The following is a 14947-nucleotide window of genomic DNA, read 5'->3' on the forward strand; positions in this document are numbered from 1 at the left end:
CATACTCAATTCTAATATTTTTGATTTTGACTTTTTTGACCAGTGCTCTAATGCCAGTCGGCCAAGTTTGTGCTGTGGAAAAGTGTACAAATAACTAAATACATTAATAAATAATTATATTAAAACACAATGTTTAAGCATACAATGCATACACAATTGTAGAGCTGAACAAGATCATTTACCACAGAATTTGGCAGAAACGACTCTGGTGACAATTTATCAGAATATTTCATATGCCCATAAATTCACACATTTCTGGGAATTATAACACGGTAGGTCCTGAAAAGAGATACTCCAGCTGCTAAACAATGCGCAGTAGGTGATTCACACAAAAAAAGGATTCCTCTTCCTTCCATCTACACTTGTCAGGTGCCTTTGAAGACCTCAGCTGCAATACTCACACCAGTTGTGTTAGCAACACTGGGCTGGTGTGGACAGAGGTCACCCCTCAATGACATACAAGGTTATCCAAGTGTGTTAGGGTAGTATGGGGAACAGGGGTGATTGCAGGATGATGGGGTGCTAGATTAAGGGGTTGTGGCATCTCACACTTGACATGGGTTCTGAATGGGTACATAGCACAATGTGTTTTAAGCGAGAAGATTCTTGATGGACACATGATGCTTGTGAATGGGCCCGGAGAAAAGGGAGTCTGTGTGCTAAGGGGATCCTGAAGAGCTAGAAATATGTGGGTTTAAACAGGGTGATTTATGCTATTGACTGATGAAATATCACAATGCTGTATTTTTGACCAGGTTTGCCTAACACTAGCAACACATACTGTCTGAGAGGTGCTACTGCACTATTCAAGTAGCTGTATGGATCACACTCAGTAGTGCTCACTGAGGTGCAAGGGTATGAATCACACTGAAACACTCTTGGTGCCATTACGAGTTGTGGGGAACATCCAGTGTGGTAATTCAGTACACGGAATTAGCAATACTGCTGGGTATAATTAGCTGCTATGGAATTATCGCACTTTAAGAAATTTGGTTACTGGTTGAGGGGGTAAAAGTCTACTCAAGCAGCAACCACAATCCTTGTCAGAGTGAAGTCACATGCAAACCCCAAATTAACCTGTGATCAACCCTCTGGTAGCTTGGCACAGAGCAGTCAGGCTTAACTTAGAGACAATGTGTGAAGTATTTGTGCAACACTTCAAACAGTAACAAAAATGGAAAAACACCATAAAAGGGATCCCAATCTAGATTATAACAATATAGTAGATTTTAATAAACACAGCAAGACCAAAAAGATAAAAATCCAATCAGTAGAACTGAAGATATGCAATTTAAAAGATGTAATAATAGTGTCAACAAGCCCAAAGTGCCACTTACGGCTATCTAGTCGTGCGAGACCGGGAGAAAGTCAGGCGTTCAGGCAACCACGATGGAAAGTGGGTCGGATACAGGAACCAGGTTAGTCCCACTGAAAATGTACCTTCTCAGTCCAGTGCAAAGAGTCTCGTTCTCAGTGGAGCGGGCCACGAGGATCAGGGAGGGTAGCGAATGGTCGACGATGTAGCCCAAACAGTAAGCCTGGCATCACGGATGGTCGTTGTTGTAGCATGAAGATCCTGTTGTCAGCGTGGGCAGTAAGGCCAGAGCACCCCGTGAGCAATCAATGCTGTAGCACGAAGGGTCAGACTGACATGACTGTGCATTGGCAGGCAGTCCAAGCGAAAAAGGTTTTGACACCAATGGGCCACACCAAGGACCCAGGTCCTGAGAGGCACCACATGGGGGTCAGGGGCTCACACCAGTTGGATCTGGGTGCTGGTTCAGGTATCTGGGAGCCTGTTATGTCCCTGTGACTCTGAACAGGAGGCCAGCAGACTAGGCATTGAGCTCACTCTGGTGGTCCTGGGTTCAGTGCAGTTTCAGTACCTCTGACTCAGGCAGGAGGGCAACAGAGCAGCAGGGAAGCAATTCAACATGACAGCAGTACCACAAGGCAGTAGTCAAGCAGGGCAGCAGTCCAGCTGAGTGGTAGTCATTTTAAAAGCACAGCAACAGAGCATCCACAGGTCCGGAAGTGTACTGAAGAATTGGTGTCTAAAGTCCAATGTTTATACCAGGTGCCTCTTTCAAAGTGGGAAAAGCTTCTACAGGATTCCCTTTTAAGTGCACGGGTTTCTTGCCTCCCCTCCCCTGGCTCCAGCTAACTACAGGGGTTATGATGCCCTTTTTATGGAGATATAGTAACAATGGGGTAACCCAGTATCCCTCAGAACCTGGGCAACAACGTATAATATAAACAATTGGTTCTGTCGGGTACAAATTATCTCTTTAAATTACTAGTCCAGTCATTTGTTTACTTACATGAGAACATCAAAAACAACACACATAGAACGACCATCCAGGGTATTCAGAAGTTTTATAAATTACCTCATTTATAAATACCCACATTGATTTACGTGGCTGTCAGAAACAAAACATACAAGGCGTTGTAATTTGTGACAAGGTGAATATAGTGCTCAGTGACGTAGTGAGGGTGCAATATATACAGAGTGAATTTTTTGCAAAACTGTTGTTAAAAGGCCAGAAAAAGAACAACAATGTTTGAATAGCTCTGTAGGTTGAATGAATAAGTCTTGAAACAGAGTCTTTCAACTGGTCCAGGGAATATGTCGACGTTTCAACCCAAGGGGCATTACTAAGTTAGTCAATGCGGGTCTTCATCAGGACAAGAGACGGACAGCCTATGGAAAATGAGGGTATTGGTCAAGTGTGTTGTAACGGTGATTAGTATAACTAATTTCGACAATAAGGCGGGAAACTCACCTAAAAAGCCCAATTGCAAACAAAGGGCGTGTGTATCTTCAAGAATTCGGACAGTTACCAAATTGTACTGTACTTCCAGGATTAATCCAAAAGGGGGGACCTTATTAATGAAATTAAGCATGTTTAGGGAACCCAAGCGCTACAATTGATTAATAAAAGGCGCTTGATTAGGTGTAAGCATACGCAATAGAATTGGGTAATGTGGGCTTACCCCAGGATGGATCAGTCATCCACGGTTACCACAGGTTAACAGTACCCAGGGAAGGAGAAGCAGCCTGTCCTTGCATCTCTTATGCCGTGGATTGCGTGTTTCTAAATAAAAGGTTAAAAAGGAAAATCAATTCCTGCGCACAAGGCATCTGTGCTCGTGGAGAATCTGCCTCACACGCATGCTTACCTTTTAGTCTAAATTTCTTTCATAAAAACGGGGGGCCAAGTGGAGCGGTACAGGCAAGCGTCCTGTTACGTCCGTAGAAGTCGCGGCAATGCCACTCGACTGTAGTTAAGAACATGGACGCGTGTACGTTGCGTGGCGTCTGTGAGGCTGGTTGCTAGGCAACGCAAAATATCTTTAGCGTGCTCTGTCATGGAGAGTCTATTACTCAGTGGACACGTACGTTACGTGGCATCTGTGAGGATAGTTGCTAAGCAACGCGTAAAGTATCGAGCGTGCTCTGTGGACACGTCAATGTCTCGTTCCTCAGCGGATACGTAAACATCAGAAGGCGCATGTGAGTTACGTGGCGTTTCAGTGCTGGTTGCTAAGAGACGCGTAACTATGTGACGTGCTAAATCAAGATGTAATTACCAGAGTGTCACAGTATCGGATCATTTCTCAAAGAATGCGAGGCCACATTCGCATAGAGAACAACCTTAATTGTCAATTGGGTAGTTTTCTCTATAAACCCACGAAATTCACAGATGTGTATCAAAATGAATTACAACAAATTATTTACATATAATCAGAACACGAAGTTATCGCAAGATCAAAGTGCAGGATACACTAAACATTGGGTTGAGACATACAGTTTCTAGGGTATTGGCGGTATGTATCCAAAGTGGATTGCAGTGGATTACAGTGACATACATGTTATATAAATTCAGAACACGGATTACTCACAGTCTAATATATGCGAAATCAAAGTACAGATTACACTAAACATTGGGTTGAGTCATACAAATTCCTAGGGTATTAGCGGTGTGTATCCACAGTGGATTACAGTGGGTAAAAGTGACATACATATATTCAGAACATGGAAGAGTCGCAGTCTAACATACGCAAAATCAGAATACAGATTACCCAAGACATTAATTTAAGTCATAACTCTCCTAGGGTATTGAAGCCAGTGGGAAGAGGAGGAAAGACCAAAATTGGCTAGGTTAGATTAGACCCCATCGGACACAGAGATGTGGGTCCCAGATGTGTGGAATTCCTAGCTAGTGCAGGGGCCTGAGAAATTTAGAGTTGTCCCATCTGTCTTGTCGTCTCTTCCATCTCGTTCAACCCATTCTGTATTGAGTTAAGGGAATGAATCCATCTACATTCCTTGTAGTTGAGGATCCCAGAGATTGCACCTCCCCTTGGGTTTGGACAGATCTTTTCAATAATCCACCATCTTATGCTGTCTGGGGGGTGACCGTGTGTCAGAAAGTGATCAACCATGGGTGCACCCTGTACCTTACATCTTATCCTACTCATATGCTGGAGGATTCTGGCTTTGGCTTTCTGAGTGGTTTGACCCACATATATCAGGTCGCAGTTGCAAAGGATAGCATAAATGACATGGGAGCTATTACAATTTGTAAAGTGTGGTTGCTTGTATGTTTTACTGTTGTACGTGAAAGTCATTCCTTCTTGACATAGCTCACAGGCTTTACACTGTCCACATTTGTGATGTCCACTGAGTGCCGGTAATCCAAAGTAGTTCCTTAGATCCGGTTGTTTAGGTGGTTCAAGAAATGCTCTGACAACAGTGTTCTTGATGTTTTTGCCTCTCTTGAAGGCAAAGATCGGGTCTTGTTTGGTCATGAGTTCACTGGAAACCAGATTCCAATACTTCTTGATGATTCTTTTGATGTCATTGCTCCGGGTGTTGAATGTCGTGACACAGACAATATTGTCTGATTTGGCATCTTTGGTCTTGACCTCCAACAGTTGGTCACGGGGCAATACCAGGCGCGTTTCTTAGCACGTTTTAGAAGTCCTTTCGGATAACCTCTTTCTCTCAAGCGACTCACGAGGGTATCCGCCTCCTTGAAAAAATCAGTTCGCCTGGTGCAATTCCTTCTGAGTCAGAGGAATTGCCCATAGGGCAGGTTATCCCTCAGGTTACGGGGATGGTGTGAATTGTACATCAACAATGTGTTTCGTTCCATTGGTTTCCGGAAAAGGTCACAGTACAAGAGACCATCTTCAACACGAAACGTGAGATCCAAGAAGTCTATTGATTCATTGTTATTCGTCATTGTAAATTGGATGTCATCAGATCTGGCATTGAGCCAGACATGGAACGCTTTCAGCTCCTGCACATCGCCTGTCCAAACCATTATTACATCATCGATGTATCGTTTCCAGACTGTAATCTGGTTCAGATATGGATTATCATTACTGTATAGATGCTCCTCCTCATAATGATCCATGAAAATATTGGCCAGACTCGGCGCATAGGTAGCCCCCATCGCCACACCTTTGCATTGATAATAGAATTGTTTCCTGAAGACAAAATAATTCTTCTTCATAGCGATCTCCAAGATCGAAATCAGGAAATCAGTCGGGATCCAATGGGGTCTCTGTCTTCCCTCAAGTGTGTTTCTGATCACCGTCAATGCCTTATCCTGGGGAATTGATGTATACAGAGATGATACATCGAGCGTTACTAGCAATTGTGTCTGTACATTAAACGCCTGTCCCTCCAGAAGCTGTATGATATGCATTGAGTCCCGTACGAAGGATTTTGTTTTTGGGACCCATGGTTGGAGGAAATGGTCAATGAATTGGTTCAATGGCTCAAGTATAGATCCACAACCGGAGATCAGAAACACACTTGTCTTCAGGAAACAATTCTATTATCAATGCAAAGGTGTGGCTATGGGGGCTACCTATGCGCCGAGTCTGGCCAATATTTTCATGGATCATTATGAGGAGGAGCATCTATACAGTAATGATAATCCATATCTGAACCAGATTACAGTCTGGAAACGATACATCGATGATGTAATAATGGTTTGGACAGGCGATGTGCAGGAGCTGAAAGCGTTCCATGTCTGGCTCAATGCCAGATCTGATGACATCCAATTTACAATGACGAATAACAATGAATCAATAGACTTCTTGGATCTCACGTTTCGTGTTGAAGATGGTCTCTTGTACTGTGACCTTTTCCGGAAACCAATGGAACGAAACACATTGTTGATGTACAATTCACACCATCCCCGTAACCTGAGGGATAACCTGCCCTATGGGCAATTCCTCCGACTCAGAAGGAATTGCACCAGGCGAACTGATTTTTTCAAGGAGGCGGATACCCTCGTGAGTCGCTTGAGAGAAAGAGGTTATCCGAAAGGACTTCTAAAACGTGCTAAGAAACGCGCCTGGTATTGCCCCCGTGACCAACTGTTGGAGGTCAAGACCAAAGATGCCAAATGAGACAATATTGTCTGTGTCACGACATTCAACACCCGGAGCAATGACATCAAAAGAATCATCAAGAAGTATTGGAATCTGGTTTCCAGTGAACTCATGACCAAACAAGACCCGATCTTTGCCTTCAAGAGAGGCAAAAACATCAAGAACACTGTTGTCAGAGCATTTCTTGAACCACCTAAACAACCGGATCTAAGGAACTACTTTGGATTACCGGCACTCAGTGGACATCACAAATGTGGACAGTGTAAAGCCTGTGAGCTATGTCAAGAAGGAATGACTTTCACGTACAACAGTAAAACATACAAGCAACCACACTTTACAAATTGTAATAGCTCCCATGTCATTTATGCTATCCTTTGCCCCTGCGACCTGATATATGTGGGTCAAACCACTCAGAAAGCCAAAGCCAGAATCCTCCAGCATATGAGTAGGATAAGATGTAAGGTACAGGGTGCACCCATGGTTGATCACTTTCTGACACACGGCCCCCCCCCAGACAGCATAAGATGGTGGATTATTGAAAAGATCTGTCCAAACCCAAGGGGAGGTGCAATCTATGGGATCCTCAACTACAAGGAATGTAGATGGATTCATTCCCTTAACTCAATACAGAATGGGTTGAACGAGATGGAAGAGACGACAAGACAGATGGGACAACTCTAAATTTCTCAGGCCCCTGCACTAGCTAGGAATTCCACACATCTGGGACCCACATCTCTGTGTCCGATGGGGTCTAATCTAACCTAGCCAATTTTGGTCTTTCCTCCTCTTCCCACTGGCTTCAATACCCTAGGAGAGTTATGACTTAAATTAATGTCTTGGGTAATCTGTATTCTGATTTTGCGTATATTAGACTGCGACTCTTCCATGTTCTGAATATATGTATGTCACTTTTACCCACTGTAATCCACTGTGGATACACACCGCTAATACCCTAGGAATTTGTATGACTCAACCCAATGTTTAGTGTAATCTGTACTTTGATTTCGCATATATTAGACTGTGAGTAATCCGTGTTCTGAATTTATATAACATGTATGTCACTGTAATCCACTGCAATCCACTTTGGATACATACCGCCAATACCCTAGAAACTGTATGTCTCAACCCAATGTTTAGTGTATCCTGCACTTTGATCTTGCGATAACTTCGTGTTCTGATTATATGTAAATAATTTGTTGTAATTCATTTTGATACACATCTGTGAATTTCGTGGGTTTATAGAGAAAACTACCCAATTGACAATTAAGGTTGTTCTCTATGCGAATGTGGCCTCGCATTCTTTGAGAAATGATCCGATACTGTGACACTCTGGTAATTACATCTTGATTTAGCACGTCACACAGTTACGCGTCTCTTAGCAACCAGCACTGAAACGCCACGTAACTCACATGCGCCTTCTGATGTTTACGTATCCACTGAGGAACGAGACATTGACGTGTCCACAGAGCACGCTCGATACTTTACGCGTTGCTTAGCAACTATCCTCACAGATGCCACGTAACGTACGTGTCCACTGAGTAATAGACTCTCCATGACAGAGCACGCTAAAGATATTTTGCGTTGCCTAGCAACCAGCCTCACAGACGCCACGCAACGTACACGCGTCCATGTTCTTAACTACAGTCGAGTGGCATTGCCGCGACTTCTACGGACGTAACAGGACGCTTGCCTTTACCGCTCCACTTGGCCCCCCGTTTTTATGAAAGAAATTTAGACTAAAAGGTAAGCATGCGTGTGAAGCAGATTCTCCATGAGCACAGATGCCTTGTGCGCAGGAATTGATTTTCCTTTTTAACCTTTTATTTAGAAACACGCAATCGACGGCATAAGAGATGCAAGGACAGGCTGCTTCTCCTTCCCTGGGTACTGTTAACCTGTGGTAACTGTGGATGACTGATCCATCCTGGGGTAAGCCCACATTACCCAATTCTATTGCGTATGCTTACACCTAATCAAGCGCCTTTTATTAATCAATTGTAGCGCTTGGGTTCCCTAAACATGCTTCATTTCATTAATAGGGTCCCCCCTTTTGGATTAATCCTGGAAGTACAGTACAATTTGGTAACTGTCCGAATTCTTGAAGATACACACGCCCTTTGTTTGCAATTGGGCTTTTTAGGTGAGTTTCCCGCCTTATTGTCGAAATTAGTTATACTAATTACCGTTACAACACACTTGACCAATACCCTCATTTTCCATAGGCTGTCCGTCTCTTGTCCTGATGAAGACCCGAATTGACTAACTTAGTAATGCCCCCTGGGTTGAAACGTCGACATATTCCCTGGACCAGTTGAAAGACTCTGTTTCAAGACTTATTCATTCAACCTACAGAGCTATTCAAACATTGTTGTTCTTTTTCTGGCCTTTTAACAACAGTTTCGCAAAAAATTCACTCTGTATATATTGCACCCTCACTACGTCACTCAGCACTATATTCACCTTGTCACAAATTACAACGCCTTGTATGTTTTGTTTCTGACAGCCACGTAAATCAATGTGGGTATTTATAAATGAGGTAATTTATAAAACTTCTGAATACCCTGGATGGTCGTTCTATGTGTGTTGTTTTTGATGTTCTCATGTAAGTAAACAAATGACTGGACTAGTAATTTAAAGAGATAATTTGTACCCGACAGAACCAATTGTTTATATTATATGCCCTTTTTATGGAGGCAGGACACAGCCTATTCAAGTGTAAGTAGCGCTGTGCCCTGCTCAATCCAGCCATTGATGGCCCATTCAGGTACACCTTAACCCTCTGTTGTATGTGGCTGTCGTCTAGAAGAAATACACACAGCTCAACTGTCACTAAATAGCTAAGGCAGGAAACTTTCTTAAAATTGGCAACTTTCTAAAAATTATAATTTTCTTAATAGTAATTTACAATCTGACTTTACCATAAGAGAGGATATTTTTATTGCGATTGTAAAGACACCAAACATGAACTGGTTACCTGTTCCCATTTGGAAGTTACAGCTTATCAAATGTTATGGTATCTAATAGGAGAGGTAGGTCTTGCAGTAGTGAAAAACATATCGAAATGTTTTTCACTACCAGGACATGTAAAACTTAAAAACTGTTGCAACGCATCGGAGAGGAACAGGGCATCCATAGAACACTGACAGAAACCTGTGTCTGTGTGGATTGCTGTATAAACTCAAATGGACTACAACTCCCATGATTCCATTGGAATACTGCTGTATCTGACGTGGCCATGTCAGAGGAAGCGAGAGAACAAAAACGCTTCCGGTGCACCAGTCCGCTACATTTAATCAGTACCCGGAGCTTCAGCGCTGACAAAGGGAGGTCCGGTAAGGGTGCTTCATGCACCACTGTTTCTTAGTCCTTTTCGTTTGTGATGAGTTGGTTACGCTGTGGCTTGATATTCGCAGTGTGCTTTTGACCTTCTGCTGTTTTCCCCTGTTGGCTAGTCGGGGCTCTGGATCATGCAGGGTGAAAACGAGCAGAACATCATTGACTTGTGAGTACTTGCTCACATCGATACCCGCATTGCATTCCGCACTGATTGCGTGGCTGCTTCCTAGACGGGTTACAACCGCGTGATAGCTTGCTTGTTTCCGCTATCTTATTGCAGTCCGTGCTGGTTGCGTTGCTGCAGCCTGAGCTGATGACAATTTGTTCTGCCATTCTCCCGTGTGGCGAGTTGGGGATTTAACTCATGCGGGGAGAACGAGCAGGGGCTTGTGTAGCACTTGCTTCATGTAATATCAAGGCTTGCATTGTGCATTACAAATCCCAAGGAGGTATTGGGAAAAACTCTTGTTTCTGGCAATCTTATGTTTGAATCTTATGTACTTGGAACTCATTGCCATTCTATAGGTTGTGACACTAGTAGGCATTCAGGTTTTGGAAACCTAAGCTATGCCTATGGATATTTGTTGGTACTGTTGATTCTCGGAAAGGACCCAAGAGGCATAGGGTCTTGGTCACAAGGGATACGTTAACAGTATTACTCTTAATGGTTAGCCAACCCCAACGCCTGATTTAAACCAGTGTTATTGACTGGGTTTGTTTATGTTTATGTATTCCCACAGCAGGGGTTGATCGAGCGTTCCTGGATGGCAAGCTCCACCTGTGTAGAACCTTCAGTACGTGTATCTTCTTAGAGGTTATAGCATGACCATGATGTTTGTTGGTAGTCCCTGAAGGCATATTATACCATTTATTCCCTTCCTTATTTCGACAAGTGGATTTCATACCTCACGGTTTCCCGTACTGTAATAAGGCTTCTTTTAATTTACAGGTATTTCTAACAGAAGGAAAGTAAATGGGGGTGATTTTGTGAGATTCTAGTTGAACAGTGTTCTCAATGATATTGCTTTTTGTTGCAGGTCTCCTTCCCCGCTGTTCCCATCCTTTCCTTCCCCCGCTTGATCACGCCATCAAGTCTGTATATTCAAATCAGACCTTGGGGCTATCAGGAGGTGGATCACACATAGCAACATACGATCCTGAGGATTCAAGGCCTTGACAAAAACACATGTTCAACTTTTAAAATCCACAGCCCCCTACCCTCTGGGCTGTCAGTCCAGGGCCTACCTTAGGAGTAACTTACATGTATTGAAAATGCAGGTTTGAATCTGACAAAGGGTTTATTATGCCCAACTTCCCGCACAGGCTGCAATGGCAGGTCTGAGACTTGTTTAAATGGCTACTTAAGTGGTGGCATAATCACTGCTGCAGGCACTATAGCATTTAATTTACAGGCACTGGGCACATGTAGTACCACTTTACTAGGGACTTATAAGAAAATAGAAAACACCAATTGGGCGTAAGTCAATTCTACCATGTTTAGAAGAGAGAGTGCAATTACTTTAGCACTGGTTAGCAGTGGTAAAGTGGCAGACTGTTATAGGTGCCCGCGTTGATAATCAAGTGGGTGGTGCACAGCACAGCAAACCACCAGCTCAAATTAAGCACTTCTGTCATATTACTGATTAGCTGCACCCAGACACATGCAATGGCTTGTCCGGGATAGGGATGCTAGCTGTTGAAAAATAAAAAATGCACTTTTGTTTGTCTTCACCAACATGTGTACAGGATATTCCCATCTTGGATATGATCTGTGAAGTAATCTTGGTTAGGGCAAGAGTCCTTCACAGATCATCTAGGTCCGAATATGTAGTGTGAAACGTTCTAATTACTATAGGAGAGTGGTTTTCCCCGTCAGAGAAAACATTTGTCTATGTACAAAATAGAAAAATGCAAAGTTAGCATGTGCAAATAAACCCCTTTTACCCAATTACTAATGCATAGGTGCAGAGTGCTATACAACAATATTGACTATTTAATAACATCCTGCAACATTCCTGAGTAAAGGATACTGACTTCAAAGTGGGTATGCATAGAAAAGCATAGAAGTACTTTTCTTAAGTACTCATTTATGTACGTACCTATCTTCAAGTTATAGAGATGTAGAGTTAGTAATAGTAAATGTACACCATCTAGTATAAACATATCATGATGGATCAGTGGCAGTAGATATCTTGCACACAATATTGCTGTAGGATAATACTTTAGCTCTAAATAATGGGACTTGCATCCAAATGCACATTATATACATTAGGACATATTGTTAGCATCCCCAGAAATATGTGGCTTTCAAAGCTTCTCCGTAGCACTCCTGGGGCCACTTTACAAACAGTGCCCTATGGGCGCAATGGGAGTGTGCGCCCGTTTCTGTGCTCCAACTGCACTGTAGTATTACAGAAGGAGGCGCAGATACTTGTGCGCCCTCTTCTGTAAACAGGTAGCCCCAGTGCATGTAGAGTGCCGGTGCTATCTTCAGGGGGCGTTCCATCATTAACATGCCGGTGTGTCCACTTGCTAACAAGAGAAACATCTGCCTTTGCGCCCATGTCTATTATGGATGCAGGTGTAGAGGCGGCCAGGAGGCGCATAGACTGTGTGCCACAAAAAGGTGCAGAGTTAATGCACCCCTGAGTCCTAGAGATGGTGCGCTATTGTTATTGTACAGTGGAGAGCTTCATACAGACTGTTTGTTTTCAGACATACATTATAACACAAAGAATGCTTAGCATTATTAAAATACACAGCATCAGAAGGGCAAAGGTTGCATTGTAGACCGAGGTACCTTTCTCAGAACCAACCCACTGCGCTATCTCAGCAGCACCCAAAGGCATCACTGATTCTACTTTAATAAGCTGTCGGCCAGACTCATGAATGTATACATAAATACACTTTTAATGAGTCATCTCAACGGCTTCAAAATATCCATATTTCCTTTGAGGCCAAAATGTATTAAAGAGCCATTGGTGAAACTGAACTCATCCATTTATAAATTCACATCCTATAATATGGAAGCTCTCGGTTTGTGTATCAAATTTGAACAGATAGATATATCGACACTTTCTTGTGTGCATAGTAAAAGGAGGTTTACTTGACACAGAACGGTTTCAAATGGACACAATCTGTTATGCTGTGAAATAGCAGCAGTAAGGTAACTGAAGACCACTCCAAAAGGAATTTACAACAGCACTGGCAGGAAACAGAAACTGATAAAGCTGAAATGTGCCCTGTGCTCACATGATAAGTTGTAGGTTGTACACACAAAGACCACACTAAAATAATTATGAAGGAAAACTAAAGCACTGGCATTGAAGGGAACTACCTTGTGTGCGGATGTGCTCAGTGCCAGAGAGAAACATGCAGTGACCCAAAGTGAAGCTAACCAGGGCCTGACGTTGGCTGATCTATTGCCCCATGCTTTATGCTGTAGAGGGTGGAAGCAAAATGTGATTGATACGACAACATACCAATGGATAAAGAGAGGTGGCTGAAAGTAAATTTAAGTAAGTACATTATACATATAATTTAGTAAAATCAAAAGATCTTTTCGAATGCAAGACCTGGAAATGAAATGAGTACACCTTCTGTCTAGAGGGGGGAGGGCTCCTTGTTACTGCAGCAGCACACAACACCAAAGAAAAAGATGAAAGACGAGACAAAATCACTGGAATGGAAAATTAGATTTACGTCAAAACAGACTACTCTCTGGAAAATAGGTTTTCCCTGGAAAGTAAGCATGAATACGCAATTGAATCACAGGATGATAGGAAGAAAGGAAACAAACAACAAAGGAGCCCTTTCAATAGCTCGGTGGTTCTAGTGGCAGGAGATGCGTGCACGTCTTTGCAATGTTCTGTTCTGGGATTCAAGCTGTTTCCTGCTCAGAGTCACCGGCTCCAGAATAAATACAAAAGGTGACCATCTCGACTCAGGCACTGTTTTTGTCATGGTAACGTGTATGTTTGCTGGGCTGGCCGGGGACCCAAAAGCTGCCCTGAAAACTGTTTAATACCATGCGCATATAGCACAAAGTGTGTAGTGATCACGCCTTACCCTTCTGCAGGAAAGAAGGAGGGGTCAATGTCGAAATGCCATTTATGTTTTTGAAATAAATTGGACCAAATAATTCCCTTTGCAGCCCAATTGTCCGAAAATGTTTGCAAAACACAAAAATGTGTTTACATTTTACCGATGAGAAGCTCATTAACCCCTTCCCCGCTCATGACGGAACCACTCCGTCATGAGCCGCGGTTGCGCTGTGCTCATGACGGAGTGGTTCCGTCATGCTACGGCCGTTGGCGGCCGCTCCGCCCACGCGGCGCTAATTCCCCGCCTGTGCGGGCGATTAGCGCAGTGGGCGGAGTCGTGACGAAACCACTCCGTCATGAGCACAGCTCAACCGTGGCTCGTGACGGAGCGATTCCGTCACGAGCACAGCGTCACCACGCTGCCCCCAAACCCCCCCCAGCGCCGCGGCGGAATTCCTGCCGCGGCGAAGGGGTTAATTATTGCAAAACAGAGTAGCATTCTTTTTGCTGTGGCTGATTCTCAAGTCTTTGTAGCCCATCCACCCCTGAAGGCAGTTCTACCCTCCCCAGCCCACTGGGGGTTTCCCCAGGCCCATTATGACCTGTTCAGCTCTTATGTTTGCATGGAATAATAACTTGACATTGTGACAATGCCTTCATACATTAACTACATTTCAGATGACATAATATCTTTTGTTTTACTTACCAAGCATTCCTATCATGTATGTAGCTTAACAGAAGATCTGTAGGTCAATTTCCAAAGTTGAGGCTTCTGATGCTCCTAAAACAAACATGCAGAGAACTATTATATTTGAAATTATATTTCGAATATTTTCATAAAGCCCATCCTCCCTCCAAGAGACAGAAATATAATGTACAAAGATGAGGTGAGCAATTAGCTTGCTCACACCGGTGATAGGTTAGCAGTACAATTATCAAATAGTCACATAAAAATGAGTGTATAATACAAATATATATTTTAAAAAATAAAATTAAATACAAACATTTTCCATGTGCTCAACACTAAAGGAAACCTGAAATTGATTTGATTAATGCCTTTTGGGATGAAGAGATCTGATAGGTCTAGTAGTGTTCTGAAGAGGATGCCAATGGTGCCATATTAATGCCTGACACTAGCTGTGGGTGAGGGATGATGC

At 43.1% G+C, this 14947-nt stretch overlaps 1 protein-coding gene across 1 annotated transcript in view; it reads right to left on the minus strand.

Annotated features, from left to right (window-relative positions):
• LRFN2 (leucine rich repeat and fibronectin type III domain containing 2) overlaps positions 1-14576 on the minus strand; it is an 801499-nt gene extending 786923 nt beyond the window's left edge. The window contains exon 1 of the mRNA XM_085610350.1: positions 14497-14576. The gene's annotated coding sequence lies outside the window, so the exon portion shown is untranslated. The remainder of the gene's footprint in view (positions 1-14496) is intronic.
• Between the last annotated feature and the right edge of the window lie 371 nt (positions 14577-14947).

Source organism: Triturus cristatus, chromosome 6 (assembly GCF_964204655.1).
Source record: "Triturus cristatus chromosome 6, aTriCri1.1, whole genome shotgun sequence".
Classification (NCBI taxonomy): Eukaryota; Metazoa; Chordata; class Amphibia; order Caudata; family Salamandridae; genus Triturus; species Triturus cristatus.